General features: G+C 42.4%; 1 protein-coding gene and 1 long non-coding RNA gene across 5 annotated transcripts in view; one reads left to right on the plus strand and one right to left on the minus strand.

The window, feature by feature from the left end:
- The window catches only part of PHACTR2 (phosphatase and actin regulator 2), a 297,414-nt gene that overhangs the window by 113,198 nt on the left and 168,558 nt on the right, over nucleotides 1-15,658 (minus strand). The gene's annotated exons all lie outside the window — the stretch shown is intronic.
- LOC123327665 lies at nucleotides 6,521-11,255 on the plus strand. 2 transcript variants are annotated; one of them, XR_006542301.2, is made up of 3 exons: nucleotides 6,521-6,782; nucleotides 8,813-9,058; nucleotides 11,142-11,255. It is a non-coding gene; the product is annotated as an uncharacterized LOC123327665 (long non-coding RNA). The 2 variants fall into 2 exon arrangements; XR_006542300.2 differs by lacking the exon at nucleotides 11,142-11,255 and having other exon boundaries at nucleotides 8,813-9,330.

Here is a 15,658-nt window from a genome sequence, read left to right on the forward strand (position 1 = left end):
CTAGAGAATTTTTGTACTTTCTAGATATCAGTGTATGTAAACTAGATTAAAAATCTGAATTTTATCAATTAGATCTTAGTTGATGCAGAAGAAAATTGCTTTTCATCTGCTGATTGTTCCTTTAAAAATAATCAGCATTAAGGTAATAATCATGGCTAAAAATATTTTTTTTAATGTTTAACCATCATCTTTTTAAATCCAGCAAGAGTAAAAGAACAGAATGCAGACAAGTAAGAAAAGAATGTGAAAAACATTCCAATAATAGTTAAATAGAAGAGTTTTGGTTCCTCTGGAGGAAGACTAATATTTATTTACTAGTTATTTAATTACGTACTAGACTATCATTTGCCTCCCAAGTTGACAATTTCCATTTCACTGTCGCTATAGTTATCTAAATAGGTTTGGGATTAAATCAGTATTCCCACTGTCACTGAAATGAATACGATGAAGATTTTTCAAAATAATGTTTGAGAAATAATATGCACACAGCAAGTAAATGATCTGGTACATGACAGCACCATCCAGATTAAGGTCTAGGTCATTTCCAGGCTTAGAAAATTTCTTTGTGCACCTTCCCAATCAATACCATCCTCTCCATCCATGTTGTTGTTGTTCAGTTACTCAGTCGGGTCCGACTCTTTGAGACCCCATGGACTGCAGCACGCCAGGCCTCCCTGTCCTTCACTATCTCCTGGGGTTTGCTCAAACTCACGTCCATTGAGTCAGTGATGTCATCCAACCATTTCATCCTCTGTCATCCCCTTCTCCTCCCGCCTTCAATCTTTCCCAGCATCAGGGTCTTTTCCAGTGAGTCAGCTCTTCACATCAGGTGGCCACAGTATTAGAGCTTCAGCTTCAGCATCAGTCCTTCCAATGGTTATTCAGGATTGATTTCTTTTAGGATTAACTGGTTTGATCTCCTTTCAGTCCAAGGGACTCTCAAGAGTCTTCTCCAACACCACAACTCTTCGGTGTTCAGCCTTCTTTATGGCCCAACTCTCACATCCACACACGAATGCAAGAAAAACTATAGCTTTAACTATATGGACCTTTGTTGGCAAAGTCTCTGCTTTTTAATACACTGTCTAGGTTTGTCATAGCTTTTCTTCCAAGGAGCAAGCGTCTTTTAGTTTCATGGCTGCAGTCACCATGTGCAGTGATTTTAGAGCCCAAGAAGTATCCACATCTCCAAATAACCACTGTTTTGACTTCCATCGCCACTTGTTTCACCTGTTCTAGAACTTCAACTTCTCAGAATTATACAACCTACTCTTTGTTGTATGTGCCTTTCACTGAGCATTGCGCCTGAGAGGCTCATCTAAATACATAAGCATTTCAAAGCAGAGCTCCCAGGTACAAAATGAAAAGTATGCCATCTATCTCAGCAAGACCACAGATAGGAGAGTATTTATACATGATGAGTTTTTTCACAGCTCTTCTTTTAAGAAAGGATATCATTTCCACTTTCTTTATCTGGAAAACATAAATAATAACTCCTTTCCCTTACTAGATTTGTGAGAAAATTAATAGAGCGTTCTACCATCTTTTCAGGTTGCCCTGAAGCCATGCTAAATTAGAAGCTCACCTCAACAAGCTTAGGGATGGAGAAGCAGTTTATTTTCTGTAAATAATGACAGCTTTTTAGTCTTATTCTGTATCTGACAGCAGCAGTAGTCTGAGCAGCGCAGTTCAGAGAAACACTGAGTATAACATTATCCATTAAAGGATCAACTGTGTTATTACAGGGTCCTACACTATCTTAAGTATTAAAGGCCTATATATGGGGACACTCGGAGAAGGCAATGGCACCCCACTCCAGTACTCTTGCCTGGAAAATCCCATGGATGGAGGAGCCTGGTAGGCTGTAGTCCATGGGGTCGCTAAGAGTCGGACACAACTGAGTGACTTCCCTTTCACTTTTCACTTTCATGCATTGGAGAAGGAAATGGCAACCCACTCCAGTGTTCTTGCCTGGAGAATCCCAGGGACGGGGGAGCCTGGTGGGCTTCCATCTATGGGGTCGCACAGAGTCAGACACGACTGAAGCGACTTAGCAGTAGCTTAGCATATGGGGACACTGAGACCCAAGAAGGTTAGTGGCTTTCCAAATCATTAACTAGTCACAGATACATAGTCTAGGTCATCTGATTCCTGACTGGGGGCTTTTCTCCCATTCTCCCTGCTGTCCTTGTTGGAATACGATAGCTAAACTCATGAAGCAGCAGCACACCCTAGTACCTCTAGACGAGCAGTAAGACTCTGTTTATAGAGCAAAAAGCAAAAAAGACATCACATAATCAGGATAGGCAATAAATCTCAGTTAATGTTGGGAATTTTGAGCATCCAGTTGGGGTGGCTCACTGTAATCTGAACAGAGAACTGAGTCCCAGACTCAGCTCTGCTACTTAACTGGCCCTGTGACCTTGAGCAAAGACCCCAGTATTTCATTGCTGAGATTATCAGATTCAGTTAAAGGGTCTCTAGGCTCAATAAAATTGATGTACTTTTATGTCACCTTTAGACCTGTTCTACGTGCTTCATGATTATTGCCTTCTTGTCATCACAACCCTATAAAGTAAGGTGCTATTAGTATTTCCGTTTTATAAATGAGGAAGTTGAAGTCCAGAGAGAACGAGCAGTTTACCCAAGGTCACAGAGCCCGTCAGAGAGATTTAAACTCCAGATGGTCTACCTCCTGAGTGTCCGTTGCACAATATGGGCCAGGGGCTTGTGGGTGGGAATACGGCTATATTTTAAGAGAAGGCAAGACATAAAGCCTGATGAATAATAACTCAAGTCTATGCCCAACTGCCTCTTTGGGAATCTAACGAGACAGGGCAGACACTGTTCTGGTCTCTGGAACGATGCCCACTGTCATCACAGTTACGTTCACGTGGGCTGCAGGCAGTGTGTCGTCTTCGCTTATAATAACTACGGTCCTTTGATTGCACAGAATCCTTATTTAACACAGCATTAATTTTAGAAATTTGATACCATCAATTTTTGGACTTGTTTTTCTAACAGAGGCAGCCATTATTTTTAAACCCCCAAAGGGAAAAGCGACTAAAGACTTCCATCTGTCTCGCAAACACTGAGAGAGAGTTTCAGAGTTTAAACTTGAGGGCCGACGGGCTGCAGAAGGGGCGTGTTTGTGCAGCTGTGTGACATCCTGGCGCTCTGATGTGAACAATAGACCCTAGACTTGCTTCGGGACATTTAATAGATTAAATAATGTCACTTGTACTTAGGGTTCGAAGAAATTCTGACTGAACAGGAAAAAGGTCACCTGGCAAAAGGGAAATCAATTTTAATATAAACAAAAGCATCGTATGTTTCATATATCACTATTATTGCTGCAAGCAAAGCGTTCTAGAAAGAGTTAGGATGGCTGTGTTTAGGAACAGTGACACGTGTGCTACAGAGAAATGAGAAAGGAACAAACCCACTTCCTACCTTCCTTCCCTTCCTGAGCCATCTCCTACATTAGCCCTCAGAGACCGAGGTGGAGAGCAGGTCATGGTGTGTGGCGGGTGTGTTTGTGGAAAGATTTGACACACCTCCAGTGGGCAACCTGCCAAGTAAGAGAGAATCTCACCTCTAAGTGAAGATGGTGACTATTTCCTTTATGCTGAGCTTGTACCTGGGGAGGAAACTTTAGGAGAGAAGCTAGAAGACCTTAGATATAAATTATAAAATAAACTGTAAAATAAAATCTAACAATATCTGGGACTTCCCTGGTGGTCCAGCAGTTAAGACTCTGCACTTCCACTGCAGGGGGCACAGCTTTGATCCCTGGTCAAAGACCCTACATTTCCAGTGGTGTGGCCAGAAATAAAAATAAATAAATAAATAATACAAGACACTTCCCTGGCAGTTCAGAGGTTAACACTTCACCTTCCAATGCAGAGGGTGCGGGTTCAATCACTGGTCAGGGAGCTAAGATGCCACGTGACTTGCAGCCAAATAATCAAAACATAAAACAGAAACAGTATTACAACAAATTCAATGAAGACTTTTTAAAAAAATGGTCCACATAAAAAAGTCTTTAAAAAAATTTTAAAAATAAAAAATATGCTAAAGACAATTAAAATTTTTTAAATGTAATGATTTTGGATCCACTTTGCCCCAAACAAAATTATGAAAAACTTCCCAGTAGAGGATGAGTGTAATAGAAATATTATTAAAATAACACATTAAATCTGGACTAGTAGCTTTGGGTCAGTTCAGTTCAGTCGCTCAGTCGTGTCTAACTCTTTGCGACCCCATGAATCACAGCACGCCAGGCCTCCCTGTCCATCACCAACTCCCGGAGTTCACCCAGACTCACGTCCATTGAGTCAGTGATGCCATCCAGCCATCTCATCCTCTGTCGTCCCCTTCTCCTCCTGCCCCCAATCCCTCCCAGCATCAGAGTCTTTTCCAATGAGTCAACTCTTCGCATGAGGTAGCCAAAGTACTGGAGTTTCAGCTTTGGGTCAAAAGATCCATAAGAGTCTACTTATACTGTGACTAACCTTCTCTGCAGTCCAACAGTCCCCTGGGAGTCACACCAAGTTCTGTGAAGAGACGGGTGGCCACGTGTAAAATTCTGGACTATCCCCCCAAGGCAGAAATGAAACCTTATACAAGGGAACCCAGGACACTAGGAGACACAAGCTGTAGGCTTATTCTATGGAAGGCAGAAAGCTGGGAGAATTTATGTCAATTAGTCATAAAGAGTCCCCAATGCACTCAGCTTTATATCCCTATCATTCAGTTAAAAGAGGTGACTGTAACAACCCAGGCATCTGAACTTGGACTGGAGCAGAGAAAAGGGACTAGAAATGATGAATGCCTCCAACAGACATTGAGAAGGAAGAAGTAAGGAGGCCAAGGAGCTGCCTGGAAAAGACACAGGCAACTCCAGGGTCTGAACCTCTCCGAGGATGTGGTGGGATGTAAAGAGATGAAGGCTTAGAGAAAAGGTCTGTGGCTTGAGTTCAAGCACCCTGAACATTCAAGGGAAGATGTGAGTAAATACAGTACTGCTGCTGCTGCTAAGTCACTTCAGTCGTGTCCGACTCTGTGCGACCCCATAGACAGCAGCCCACCAGGCTCCCCCGTCCCTGGGATTCTCTAGGCAAGAACACTGGAGTGGGTTGCCATTTCCTTCTCCAATGCATGAAAGTGAAAAGTGAAAGTGAAGTCACTCAGTCATGTCCGACTCTTAGCGACCCCATGGACTGCAGCCTACCAGGCTCCCCCCTCCATGGGATTCTCCAGGCAAGAGTACTGGAGTGGGTTGCTATTGCCTTCTCCATTACAGAAACTGATCTATGTTAAAAAGAAAAAGACATTTAACAGACATTAGCAAGAAAACAGAGCTGAAGTTAAAGAAGTTATTGGGGGTGGTTTTTCCAAATAAAAGCAGAGCTAAGTTGACCTCTTAGAGGATGATTACATGAAGGAGACAGTAACTTCCCTGGTGGCTCAGATGGTAAAGAATCTGCCTGCTATGCGGGAGACCTGGGTTTGATCCCTGGGCTGGGAAGATCCCCTGAAGGAGGGCATAGCAGCCCTCCAGTACTCTTGTCTGGAGAATCCCCATGGACAGAGGAGCCTGGTGGGCTACAGTCCAGGGGGTCGCAAAGAGTCAGACATGACTAAGTGCAGACACGACTGAGCCACTAAGCATACCCACACAGCTTTTACTAGGAAAGGTATCTAACTAAATTGGAGCTAAAACCCAATTGCTTTTGTTTTTTCTATTTTTCAGGGATTACACATGAGAATTCGAATCTCTCATATTAAGAAACCAGCTAGAAAACCATGAAACCATTTTTTTTTAAACCTGTTATCATATTCTTTCATAACATTATTAGGGGTATCGAGCTATGTGTTGCTACTTAAAACTTTTGATTCACTCAATACACCGGAAACTGGTAGAATTACAAGGCCCTTTGCATAGCAGCCCAGTGTCTGGTGGCAAATATCTGACTACATAATGTAACATGCTCAATTATCAGGAATCATTCTTTAAAACAGGCAACCCACAAGTTACTGTTCCAGTTTAAACAGAAAACACCACCTCTTCTATCTCAACTCTCAATTGAGAATCAAGTATCTCCTGGGATGCCAGTCTGTTAAAGCAGGCAAACACAAATGGAGAAATGATTGATACTTATGCTGCTCTATATGAAAACTTCCAGAGAAGTAAGCAAATGTTTTGTTAACTTCCAAGACCCTTGGACTGCTTTTGTACTGAGAGTCATCAGGTAAAGGAAAAAGTTTAGTTTATTTATTTGTTTTTAATTGTTGGCGGGTTGGCAGGGGTGCTGCTCCAGCCTATTTATGAGCTAAGAAGAAAGCCTGGAGGGAGAGAGAAAGTGAAGATATGAGAGAGAATACACTAGACTCTGAGAACTGAATGCCTGCAGGATAAGGGCAAGGCGTGGGTGGAGGGGCAGAGCCCAAACCTCACATGGTGAATATCAGGAAGTCACCAGAAAGTCAGGAAATTACAGCAGCAAAGACGTGGGAAGAGAAACTCAGCAGGATGGCACGTATTTCAAATGAGAAATAACTTTCAAAAGCAAAGTTGACCTCTTAGAGGATGATTACATTAAGGAGGTAGCAGTTTTCCTGATGGCTCAGACGGTAAAGAATCCACCTGCAATGTGGGAGACCAGGATTTGATATCTGGGATGGGAAGATTCCCTGGAGGAGGGCAGCTTAACTCCTCTTCCACGCGATACTGGAAGCAAAACAGGCAGGAGTGGCGGGCGATCCGGAGTGGACAGAAGGTCAGTAGCGAGGGGTGAAGGGACACAGCCTCTTCCACCAGGGGAGAGTTGCCAAGGAGAGGTGGGTTTCTGACCAAACAAGAAAGAAGAGGAAGGAGAAGTCCACAAAGAGATGAGGATGTAGGAAACTCTGCTTCCTGTGGAATGGAGTCATCCATCCGTAATTAATTTCTTGAGACAAGGTAACGCACTGGGGCTTTGAGTGAGCAAAAATGGACTGGATCTCTGCCCTTGGGAGGCTTATTTATGGTCTCTGATGGGAGCTGACATTATCCTGGCAACATCCACTCCAGCGCAGAAATACAGCAGGTAGTGAGAGCACAGGGGCTGAGGCGGCTGAGGGGCTCCCAGTGAGGCAGGGCAGCACCAGTTCTTGGGACAGGCGTAGCATGAAATGGCCTCCCAGTTCTGAGTTACAATTCAGGATAAAATTATTTGAGGGATACAGAGATTTAGCCCAGTTTCATAACACTACTTAAAAAGTAGAAACACCCTGTCTCAATTAAGCAGGAGACCACTGAAAAGTCACTGAAAAGCAAAGGATTAACATTCCTTAGTTTGAACAACACCTAATTCTCTAACTACAGAGACAGAGACAAGAAGGACAGAATTCCATTAGCTGTGTTTTGAAAAAATAATATTACAGTAATGATGCCTGAAAAGTTGATTTTAATTTTTTTTCTCCAATATAGTCACTAAAGCTATCCCAATTACAAGATGTTCTATTTCGGTTTCCTTCTTGAAAATGACATGTGTGTTAAGCAAGCATTCCAGAGAACGAGCTGTACCAGCAGGACTTGGATATAACCCTACACAGAAAGCCTCTGAATCCAATTAGGGCAACATCAAGCCAACCAGCTGATTCCAAAGTCCTTTTCTGATATTATTTTTATTAAGATTTTCAATACTGGCCAAAAGGATTGTTGAACGTGTACTAGAATGATGAAAAAAGCCCATAACTGAGCTTCAGAAGTAGCTAGTTGCCACTCACAGACTTCCCGGAAGCCACAAAATTATTCTTAACTACTGTTCTTATCAAGTGAGTAGGGGAAAAAAGATTGCCTCTTTGAAGAGTAAGTACATGAAAAAAAGAAAAAAAGGACCAGTCTTCCCTGCTATATCAGGAGTCCCATGATACCCCCACCCTGAACATAAGCCACAGAAGGTACTTGATAAATATTTACAAAATGAATAACTAAGTCATGCACAAACGTTTGGCAATAATTTACAAAGCCTGGCCTATCTAGGCTATGATTTATTTTAGCAGGTCTTTAGATTTTTCACACTGGGGAAATTGTTTCCAACAGCGCTTTCCTGTAGAATTCCAAATATTTTGAAAGATAATATAACAGACACTAAAGTTTGAAATTGAGAAAATATCAAAGCCACCAGAAAGGGTGATTAACACTCAGAAGAATGGTACATGCATTGTTGACCAATTTTTCAGGTGAACAAACACTTGCTGCTTACTATGTAATTTTAAATAACGTAAAAAGACAATCATTAAAGATAAATCACTGAAAAAAGAAAACAGTTGGAATCATTTAGAGGTGAACTTATCTTTGAAGAACTTCCTACTGAGACTTCCCTGGCAGTCCAATACTTCAAATGCAGGTGGTGTGGGTTTGATCCCTGGTTGGGGAACTAGGATCCCATATGCCTCATGGCACTCCCCAACCCCCACCAAAAAAGAACTTCCTATTTTCACACAGCGTGAGTGGTGAAAATGATCAGTTTTTAAGAAGCTACTCATCCACACATACCACACTGGCATCGCTTTTTCCTTCTCTGAACACTACAAGCACATCAGGCATCTCAGGTTTGCCGATCTTCCCAACCCAGGAATCGAACCCACATCTCTTGCACTACAGGCAGATTCTTTACAGATGAGCCATAGGGGAAGCCCCAAGCAACTAGAAAGGAGCTATGAAAAGGTTTGGAGGGGAATAAATGATAGAAGTGGATTATTTCTGATCTGGAGCAATGGAAGCAATGAAATGTCTTTGAAAGCTATTTTTCTGGTCTTCCAGAGGGTTCCAGGAAAACAAAAACATCTCCCTCCACAATAGACACCTGCATAGAGCCACCTGCATTCTCCACTGGTCTCCAGACAATTGCTGGGAGCTGCTGAGGCGAATGAGTACTCAGGGGAGATCCCTCTTATCCTCCAGCAGAAATGCTCTGGACTCAGGGAAGAAACAAAGCAAGAAAGCTGACTTCACCGAGAAGAATGAGAGAACAAACCCAGATCTGGACTCGGCTCTATTTCCCACCAGGTGGGAAATTGCACAATTTATTTTTATGCTTAAACCTGCAAAAAATTTAAAAAGGAAAAAAAAAAAAAAAACCTGTTTTATTCAAAAGACCGGTTGCTTGCTTGGTTAATACAATAGTGATTCATGTTGAAAACCCAGTTATAGAACTGCCTACATGTAGTGGGGCTACAAGCTGCTCCTTTAGCTTTTGTTGTTGTTGCTGTTATAGCTGCCAGGCACAGGAAGTTGCATTTTACTCCTGTTTCCAAATATACCTAATGTCAAAATCTAAAGAGGGAAAAAAGTTCCGCTTTGTGACTCTTAACCTCAGATCCTTTGCAGTTAAGGCCACCTTTAGGTTTAACACAGGTAGCTCAGTCCTTAAGGACTCTAGTTCACTGGGACAGGTTATCCACTGGACTGGCTAAGAAATCGCTGCAAAGGAGGCCTCTGTTTATTCTGCACCTTTCCCTATTTGAAAGTTAACCAGAGCCTTGTGCCCATACTCTTCACGCCTAGGACCAGATCTCCAGCAAGAAAAATAATGTTAGACTGGCACTGTGAGACCACAAGTAATTATTAATTAAATCCTGATCTGTTATTTCCATTGTATAAGAAGTTCATTCCTAAGCCTAAGGCTACTGAATTTTGCATCTGAAATATCAGGGTCTTGGGCCAGGTGAAATGTTCTCACTTGGAAGAACACCAGTGTTCTGTGACTTTTAACCTTCCTTAGATTGCGTGTTTAGCAGATTCTAATCTGCAAAATGCCTTAAAAGATGAGAAAGTGACAGAATCACAATTAGTAGGAGAGGGGGCTTGGCTAAGAGTTTCTGCATGCCCCCACCTCCACCCCATCACCATTAGGATTCAGATCAAGGCCCCCAAAGAACCAGGTCTTTTGTGCAGCTTTTTGGGCAGTGTTTTCTATCTCAGCTATATCAAAGTCTAACTTACTTCTGGGCTTCCCCGGTGGCTCGGCAGTAAAGAATATATCTGCAATGGAGAAGACACAGGAGATGTGGATTTGATCCCTGCATCAGGAAGATCCCCTGGAGGAAGGCACGGCAACCCACTCCAGTTTTCTTGCCTGGAGAATCCCATGGACAGAGGAGTCTGGCGGGCTTCAGTCCACTGGGTTGCAGAGTTGGAAACTCATGAAGGGACTGAGCGTGTACACACACACACACTCACACACCTTAATTCTAGGAAACTCCTGGTCCAGAACATGCCTTAAACAATGAAATAATTTCTGAGGTTACTGGAGAATTTTAAATCCTTTTCAGAGAGGACCTAGGATTGCTAGATTCAGATGCACCCAAATCTTACTTGTGTGCTTAACTCTCTGGAGGGACCTATTCAATTTAAATTAAGAAATTTTGAACCTCAAAAAGGTGAGTGTGTTTTTGAAGTACCATCTTCATGATTTGTGACAAGATGAGCAAGTCCACCCAACTGTGCATCCCAGGGAATAATGTCTTTTAATACAGGATAGGAAGGTCTTCTGCCCATTTTTTGATTGAGTTGTTTGTTTTATTGATATTGAGCTGCATGAGCTGTTTGAATATTTTGGAGATTAATTTCCTGTCAGTTGTTTCATTTGCAAATATTTTCTCCCATTCTGAGGGTTGTCTGTTCATCTAGTTTAGGTTTTCTGGCCGGTGGGGGGTAGGGTGGGGGGGTGTTGTTGTGGGATCATGAGTTAGTGTTTAATGGGAACAGAGTTTCAATTTAGGAAGGTGAAAAATTAGGGAGACAGATGAAGGTGAGAGTTGCACAGCATGTGTTTGTATTAGGACTACTGAACAGTAGAGTTAACTATGGTTAAAATAGTATATTTTGTATTATGTGACTTTTACCACAATAAAAAAAAAAACCACACACTAAAAAAAAGAGAGGTAGGAAGGTATCAACGAAAGCCTTCTGAGTATTTTGCAATGTGATGGGATATAACACAAACGTGTTTAGTCACACACGAATCATCTTTGGATTACCAATGTGATTCAATGGGGCCGTGAGAACAATCCTGTTCGGGTTTTACTTTGACAGGTGTTTAAATGCTATCTTTCTTTAGCATCCCTATTCATTTCCTTTCTTATTTTAGCAGCTTTTTGTGAAGAGACATGTCACTCTGCTGGATACCAAACACATCTAAGACAATGAAAGCATACCAAGTAAGAAAAATCAAACCCAGCAAAGAAAAAGTATATATGGAGTGACATTTGGAAACAAAACATTTCTCTATATAGCATGCCTCACCCTCCAGGGGCCTTGAAGAAGATTATGAAACCAGTCAGGTAGCACATATATAGTGGATGATCACACTGGAATTAGGATCTTGATAAGCTATTTTTTTCTCTCTCACTGTTATTCAAATCAAGTTGGTGTTCCAGTCACAAGATACTGGTAATTATTTCTTGCACAATTATGGTGGCCATATAACATTCACATAGACTATTTCCCAATTTCACCCTATAGACACTTGACATTCTGCGTTTCACCTCCTAGTGGCACTGCCTCATGACTTTCGTTGATTGCCATTGCTGAAAATCCCCTTCAGCGCATCTTCTCACTCAAGTCATTCCTGTTGAATATGTGGTATTGCTGGAGGTGAGCAGAGAAGAGGCTGGGATCTGTTAATGAGTGAAATTGAAGAAACCAGGAGAAAGATAACAGATCTGAGGTGCTTTATGGGCCACTGTGAATGGACCCCAGTTTGCAAACCTGTTTCAAGAACAGTGTTACAGGCTGAATTGTGTTCCCCCAAATTCACATGTTGAAGTCACACCAAGAGCCTCAGAATGTGAGTATATTGGATATGGCCTTCAACAAGATAATTAAGGTAAAAATGAGGTCCTATGGGTGGGCCCTCATCCAATATGACTGATGTCTTTATAAGAAGATGATTTTGGACGTAGACATGTGTATGCGCAGAGGAAAGACCCCAAGAGGACACAAGGAGAAGGCGGTGCCTCCAAGGCCTCAGAAGAAAACACACCTTGATCTTGAATTTCTGAGCCCTCAGCTCTTGGACTCAAAACTGAGAAAAGAAATTTTGGCTGTTTTGTCTGTGATCATTTGTTATAGCTGCCCTGGCAAACTAACACAGACATTTACCATTGTCTGTAAATCTATTTATTCATGGGCTTCCCCGATAGTTCAGCAGTAAAGAATCCACCTGCAATGCAGGACATGCAGGAGACGCAGGTTCAAAAAAAATCCCTGGGTTGGGAAAATCCCCTGAAGGAGGACATGGCAACCCACTCCAGTATCCCTGCCTGAAAAATCCCAGGAACACATTTGAAACCGATGAAAACGCCACATGGCTTTCAACTTCACCTCTACCTCTCCCCACTGAAAAGAGGGGAAAAGAAAGCTTCGTTAAAGACTTCTGCTCTGCCGACTGGATGGTGGCTTTGTAAATTAAAACATCATCGTTTGGAAAATGAGGTATAAAGTGTTCTGATATTCTGTGGTTGGATGACTCAAGAGGGGGTCGGTTTTCTAAAAGTGCACAGTTCTAGATTCTTTTCCAAATCTCCAGTTCGATTTTATCCTTTTCATGTTTTCTTTCCAAAAACTGGCAGCCAAGTACTTTCCAAGAGACAGAACACCAGTCGCGCACATATGTATACAATTCCGTTTTAGAAGACATTAGGAAAATGAGGCTCAGCTCAGTCTGGCCCACAGGAACATTCGACGTGAGCTCCGTTAACTCCTTCTTCCAAGTTTCCATCCTCCACAGACAGCCTGGCACGTCAGCACGAGTAAACTTTACAGATGTAGGGGAAATTTTGAAAAACACAAAAATAGATGGAGTCGGCAATAGCAATCCTGAATTGTCCCGTCACGTTGCCCCTTCTCAGCCCTGTGGCGGCTACCCAGCTATGGTCAGAAGCATTTTTATTCTAGAAGGAAGGTCCGAGGCCAACTCAGCAGGCCCGCCTCAGAACACCTCAGGCCGTCAACGGAGGCCTTCCTAGGAGAGGCTGAGAGACTCTTTAGAAAAAGCTTTTAAGAGAACTGACTAGAATTTACTTCACAATGGGCAAGGTACTGCAAATAGGCCCACCGTTGACAGGAAAGACCCCTGAAGTAGAGAGGCAAAAATAAAAAGCTAAACGTTTCCAAAAAGGAACATATGAAAAGAATTTTTAAATAAACGGCTGCTTCCTTTTGGAGTTTTCAGAATGTGCTGCCCACATCTCTGAAGGGCTCGGCCTTCTTTTTAGAAATACGTTTCAGTCAAATCTTTCTCACAGTTCCTCCCACTCATTATTAAACACCTGTTTTCATCCAGTCCCTTGTTCTTTGACTTTGGTTCCTCCTTCAGTAATTAGACCACAGCTACCTCCAATGAAGTTCACAGGGGTCTTCCTGAAAAGGCAACAGAATTGAAATTCTGTGACTTTCCCTTAAATAGTAACTGACCTTCTGAAGCCTCTTTCCCTTCGAGTGTACATTTAGCTCAAACGTGACTACTGTGGGAAATGAATTATTTTGCAGCTAATAATATTAATAAAATGTACGCAAGATTTTCTGGCAATGAGATTTCACCAAAATTGTACTTGGAAATGGGAATACTTGCTTCTGAACAGGACACGTTAATGAGCAAATCCATCAAGGCACTGGGTACAGAACATCAGTGGTTTTTAACTGGACGCTCTGTAATTTCCACCTCAAGTCAAGACAAGATACACATTGCTGGCAAAGAAATTTTGATCTGAATTCACCCTCTGAATGTTACTAATCTCCAAAGGAGCTTTCTCACAAGAATCTGCTGGAACACTTGTTGAAAAACCAGATTCCAAGACTCCTCTTCAAAAGATTCTGATTTTGCTCATCTAGAATATGGAGCCCCAAATTGAGTGTTTTTAGCAAACATGTAGGTGATTCTCACAATTGGACAAGTTCATGAAATACTAACCTTTAATTGTAACACGCTAGGTTTCTGTTTGGACCAGTATCCCACATCCTTAAAATGCACAAAATACAGGAAAACTACAGCTATTCTAAACAGACCTTAAACATGTATCTTTTTAAAAATGGTAGCAGATTATTATCAAAATAAACTCTGGCTGCTCAGAGGGTAAGGAATCCGTCTGCAATGCAGGAGACTCAAGTTTAATTCCTGGGTTGGGAAGATCCCCTGGAGAAAGGAATGGCAACCCACTCCAGTATTCTTCTGGCAAATTCAATGGACAGAGGAGCCTGGTGGGCTACATTACATGGGGATGCAGAGTCAGACATGATTGAGCAAATAACACTTTCACTAGTCAAACATATTTTAATAAGTCTGTTCAGCTATAAAACTTATAAACTTTCATAAAACATTTTTTACATTGTGATAACAAAAGCAGGTCAAAGTCAAGTTCTTGTGGGACAATCATCCAAGAGAGTCTTTTGAAATGAATAAAAATCTGCTAAACTTCTAAAAAAAAAAAATAGTCTTCTACAAAAAGAGAAAAGGTTAATCATGATGGATTATAAGTGGCAATGGGTGTTTGCACATATACAGTAAGTTTGCTTTTGCTAGCTTTATGACCCACCCAAGCACTCAACTAAGTATGAAGGCAGAAAAACAGGTACTAATACAAGGTGTGTGTGTAGGGGGGTGGGGGGGAGAGGACTTCCTTGGTGGTACAGTGGATAGGAATCTGCCTGCCAATGCAGGGGATACAGGTTTGATCTCTGGTCCAGGAAAATTCCACAAGCTGCAGAGCAACTAAAGCCACAACTATGGAGAAGGAAATGGCAACCCACTCCAGTGTTCCTGCCTGGAAAATCCCAGGGATGGGGAAGCCTGGTGGGCTGCCGTCTATGGGGTCGCACAGAGTCAGACACGACTGAAGCGACTTAGTAGCAGCAGCAGCAGCATGGAGCCTGGATGCTGCAACTCCTGAAGCCTGTGCATCTGGAGCCTGTGCCCTGCAACAAGAGAAGCCACCACAATGACAAGCCCACGCACCACAACAAAGAGCAGACCTTGCTCACTGCAACAAGAGAAAGCTGATGTGCTGATGTGCAGCAAGGAAGACCCAGTGCAACCAAATAAATAATTAAAAAGGGGGGAGGGGACTTCCCTGGTGGTCCAGTGGTTGGGAGTCCACCTGCCAATGCAAGGGGCATGGATTCGATTCCTGGCTGGGCAAAGATTGCACATGCATGGGATAACTAAGCCTGTGTGCCACAATTACGGAAGCCCGCTCACCCTAGAGCCCACGCTCTGCAACAAGGGAAGCCACTGCAATGAGAAGCCCACACACCACAACTAGAGAGGAGCCCTTGCTCACAGCAACTAGAGAAGGTTCGCACACAGCAACGAAGACGGTGCGGCCAAAAATAAGAAAGAAATCAATTTTAAAAACTAAAAGAAAGAAAGAAAATCCCCAAGAGCTTTTCTCAAGAAGCTATCCGTGTGCTCGGCCAAAATAAGGAAGTAGATGCAGGGAAAAAGTCAGACATGGCTCTAGCTATCTGGAGATCCAACAGAAGAGGGAAATAGTAGAAATCCCCAGAATGATGTGAAGAGAGATCCCAGAGCAACAGCTTATTTCCTATTTAGAGAAAATAGGGCCCAAATTGGAACAAAGACCTCAGATAAACTTCTCAAAGAAGAAC

Source organism: Bubalus bubalis, chromosome 10 (assembly GCF_019923935.1).
Source record: "Bubalus bubalis isolate 160015118507 breed Murrah chromosome 10, NDDB_SH_1, whole genome shotgun sequence".
In the NCBI taxonomy this organism is placed as follows: Eukaryota; Metazoa; Chordata; class Mammalia; order Artiodactyla; family Bovidae; genus Bubalus; species Bubalus bubalis.